Source organism: Gavialis gangeticus, unplaced genomic scaffold, assembly GCF_001723915.1.
Source record: "Gavialis gangeticus isolate Ggan-Ray unplaced genomic scaffold, GavGan_comp1, whole genome shotgun sequence".
NCBI lineage: Eukaryota > Metazoa > Chordata > Crocodylia > Gavialidae > Gavialis > Gavialis gangeticus.
The window spans coordinates 207069953-207074354 of record NW_017728992.1 but is presented as its reverse complement, the minus strand read 5'-3'; the positions used below and the strand labels follow the sequence as shown (position 1 = coordinate 207074354).

The 4402-nt window shown below is 50.1% G+C and overlaps 1 long non-coding RNA gene across 1 annotated transcript; it reads left to right on the top strand.

Annotated features, from left to right (window-relative positions):
• The first annotated feature begins 737 nt into the window (after positions 1-737).
• On the top strand, positions 738-4109 carry LOC109299977. Its single transcript, XR_002098086.1, has 3 exons — positions 738-750; positions 1773-1782; positions 4005-4109. It is a non-coding gene; the product is annotated as an uncharacterized LOC109299977 (long non-coding RNA).
• Positions 4110-4402: the final 293 nt, after the last annotated feature.

Below are 4402 nucleotides of genomic sequence, written 5' to 3'. Positions count from 1 at the left end.
GATTGGAGTTGAGACACTTGAGGTCAGACAGAAGAGAGTAAGAAAAAGAAAGAGAACAACTTATCTTCTCATAATTTTATAAATAATGTCATTCTCAAGCAAGGGAGCACTTAATAAAAATCCATGAGTTTCACTATAGAATTCTTCCCGTGAAAAAGTTCAATATTAATATAATCCATAAATGGCAAAAGTGATGCCTGTATATCCAGCTCCTCAAAGGTATTTAGAGAGAGACCATGGTGTGATTTTGCCTCACTGAAGGCAATGGCAAAAGTCCCGTTGAGTAGAAGATAACAAGGTCATATGCCATTGGATAGATAATTAGCTGGGATGGTTTAATGAAGGATGATCCTGCTTTTAGCAGAGGGCTGGACTACATGTGACCTTGTGAGGTCCCTTCCCTACAGCCCTACTTTCTTATGATCCTTTGACTGGGTCACATTTATGTGGGAAGTCTGGGGACCAAGATGGGATTAAGAGCCGGAGCCTTTGTACCTAGTAGGAAAGTGGGATGGATTGAGAAACACTATCAAGGATCTTCACTCCACACTTCTCCTTTCTCCAACTGTACCCCTGCACAGTTCCCGGTTGTAGAGGCAGTGTATTATGGGAAATTTTGGGGTAGCAGCAGGAGGCTAGTGGAACCGGACTGGCTGATCCTTGTCCACATTGGTACTAAGCAGTTCCAAGCAGGTCGGTCTTCTGACCTGCCCAAAAACAAAGTAAATCCCAATGATTCCTGGAGGAGAGGTGGCATCCGTGAGACACAGGGTGTTTGCATTGACCACTTTCTCAGCACCCAACCAGGGGGACCAGGAGCCCAATTTTCAGAGTGGTTGAGGGCTCACAGTGATGGGGGCAGACCACCCTAGAAGGCTGAAGCAGGACTTGAGCCCACCGCAACCTACATGCTCTTGCTCTGTCTAGGGCTGAATTTTCCACGCTCAGAGATGGCTTCTCCCTGATTGTAATTGCTTTCAGACCAGTGACCCATGCAGCTTAGTGGTAAGATGAACAGCACATAGCCTAATGGATGACCCCAGGCCTCTGGGAACACTTGCTGGGACATTTTGCCTTGGTGGCCACACCAGCAGCTTTGGGGGAGTTGGTAGGAGCTTGCGCCTCTCCCCTGCTGGTACTTGGGGTATTTTCTATCCAGTGCTGGAGTGTGAGCCATTTATCTACAGTGCCTACCTGCCTCAAGAGATGGACAGCTGTGACTTCATACCAACCCATGTTATGAGGGTCAGTATATATACAGCAGATAAAGCACCAGACTATGGGTGAGACAACTGAGCTGAGTTGAGTTGAGTTGGTGTGGAGGGGTTTTTTGCTATAGGCAAGAGAGAGAGACTGCTGTGGGGTCTCACCAGTAATGAGAAAAGGGACTGGGGACTTGGGGGATTTTGCTATAGGCAAGAGTAAGGCTGCTATGAGCTCTCACCAGTAAAAGGAAAAGGGGCTGGGGGATGACCCAAGGTGGAGGGCACAGATTGAGGCTATAAGGGTTAGAAGACAACTGGAGGGTGGTGGTGGGCACTGGTCCCAGTATGACTGCAAGGAGAACTGTGTCCTGTTAGCCATTGCACTGGGCCCCTGGCTGTCACTAGCCCTAAGAGAGTTGTGTAAAGCAGGCTGGGGAATTAACACCTTTATGGGGTACCCGGGAGGGAAAACTGAGGCCATGGGGGCAGGTGTGAATGCTCAGGTTGTGGTGGATAAGCACCTACTCAACAGTCAACAGGGTCTCAAACTGGGCTCTCAGCTTGAAGCAGGCCAGGGGTGATGGGTGCCTTTGGGTCTAGCTCTGTGCAGAACGTGCCTGTATGTGGGCTTTGTGTTGCATGCCCCTGCAAGTGCCTTACACAGCCCTGAGCCCAGTCCTCCCAGCACAGAGAAAGGGCTCTACTGGTTCAAGTTGAAGGAGTGCTTCCTCCAGCTGGTAGCAGGACACTTGAGCTGGCTCATCTTACTTGCATAGACCCACCACAAAAGAGGGACGATGAGTGTACTGGGGATGGGTTTGTCCACTTCAGCTTGTCCTACACATATCCCATGGGGGCTCTGAAGGTGGGTGCCAGGGTCCAGAAAGCAATGGTGCATTTCAGCAAGCAGGGGGTTAGGAGAAGGCTAGTGGCTGGATAGAGCAGACTAGCCCCAAAGCTCATCAGCGTCCATCCAGGGACCTGTCATCTCTCCTATCCAGCCTCTCCTATCCATTGTCTGTGATTTGATCATCCTGCTGATGCCCTCCCTGCATCTCCTGGGTCCAGCTTGCAGGCAACCAATCTGGTCATGGGGGCGTTCATCTCCCATGGTGGTCATACACCAAAGGGTCCTTTTGTCCACCCTCTCTTACCCTAGTCCCACCATCTACAGCCAAAAGTTGAAGTATTTCCCATTGCTTTGATGCCTGTCCCCTGGAGAATCACAACTACACTATCCTTAAAAAATTATATATTAATTACCTCTTCCTCCAGCATAACATGCAGAAGCACGAGAGAAGGTGCACTGGGAACTCCATCTGTGCTTGCATTTCCTCCGCTGTAATAAAACAGATGCAGTATCAGCAGGGTGCAGATGATGGCAGCAAAGTATTAACACAGAGGCCTGTGAAAATATTGATGATGTTTAATAATAACCAGATTTATTCTGAAGCTATTGCAGAACGGGTCTTGTAGGTAGCTGCCGGCAGCAAGCCAAGCACCATCAACATGTCCGTCTATGGGACAGTTGTCTTCCCTTTTCATTAGCAAAGCATGGCAGAATCTCCTGTTGGAAAGGTAGCACCAGCTGCACTTCCCTTTTGGCAGTCACTGCCCCAGCAGGGCCAAATCCTGCTTGGAAGATGGGTAGGGGATTATATGGGTAAAAACAACTAAAGAAGAACTGAGACTTAGAAAAAGCCCCATTGGAGTGGTGTACAGAACAATGCCTTGCACTCCCTCTACAAAAGTGTGTGTATCTGCACAGTCCTGCAGCCCTCTGCCTTGGATAAATGCATGTGCAATGTCCTGGTCTGTGCCCACCTGAACATCCATGTGTACCCTTGGGGTCTGGATATGTTGTACTGAGCCCAGGATGTGGGAAGGGGGGAGAGGGCTCAGCTTTCTACATGGGGAGCATCAAACTGTCACCTGCATCACAGAGAGCAGCTCTTTAGGGGTTTCTCAGCCAGCTGGTCTGTCTCTGCCACTGCTGAAGGAACACAGGTGGTCAAAAACATGACTCTCGACCAGACCAGGGGTGGAAGACTGTCTTCCCACGGTCCTCTAGAAAGGACGATAGTGGAGCTAGACCCTACTGTTCTGCACCCAGTCCCTGTCCCTCAATGTCCCTGATCATATGCTGAATGGGTGATTTTGCTTACTCCTATGTGTTTGGACTGGAGAGCTAAGTAGCCCCTGGGCAGGTGGGCAAGAAGGAGTCTCGCTCCTTGGCAAGGACACACACCCAAAATCCAGTGCTAAGCCCATATCCTGGCACCAGCCTTGTCCTGCTACAGCTCTGGGGTCTGAGAACCTCTGCAGACAGGACACAACGGTCCAGGTCACAGCATGAGCTGCCCTGGCCCTGGGGAAAGAACAAGAGCTGTGCCAAAGCCACCAAGTCACTTCACAGAGGGAGGACCACACACAGAGGACTTTTCATGCCTGTCACTGCCTGAATAATACAGCTTGGCAGTCACATGTCTTGGAAGGAGACCCTTGTAAAGCGATAAAGCAGGCAGGGAACCTGAAGAGGAGGTGGAGACAAGCAGGTTCTCCCAGAAGAGGAGCCGTGGAAGGGACCTCGTTCCTCTGGGGATGGGAGAAGGACTGACTTCCAGGAATGGGAGGGTTGGACACCCCCAAGATACCAGCAGCGCAGTTTAGATGCATCCTCAGTCTCTCTGGGTTTGTGTGTTACAGGGTAGCACAGTGAGGACAGCTGCATCCCCTAATGGAGACATCATGTACAAAATCAGAAGCTGTTTCCCACTGACTTCGGGGCATCATAAGGAGGGATCGAATAGCAGCCTTCACGTCCCTCCAGGGGGGCTGCAAAGAGGACAGAGCTGGACTGGTCTCAAAGGGGGACAGACAGGACAAGGAGCAATGGGCTCCAGTTGCAGCAAGGGAAGATGAGGTTGGATATTAGGGTGAATTTTATCACTAGGGCTGTAGTAAAGCTCTGAAACAGGTTACCCAGAGAGGTGGTGGCATCTCCATCCTTGGAGGTTTTGAAGACCCAGCTCAGGGAGGAGATAAGTGGAGTACAATTGCACAGGTTTTGTCCCAGTCTTTCAAGGAAAAAAAAAAATCCTCTGTTTCATTCAGGCAGATGTGAGCCAGGGTAGGAGTACTGGCTTTTTATCCTGCCCTTCAGCTGCTTCCCATGGGAGTCAGTTGTTTTCCTATAC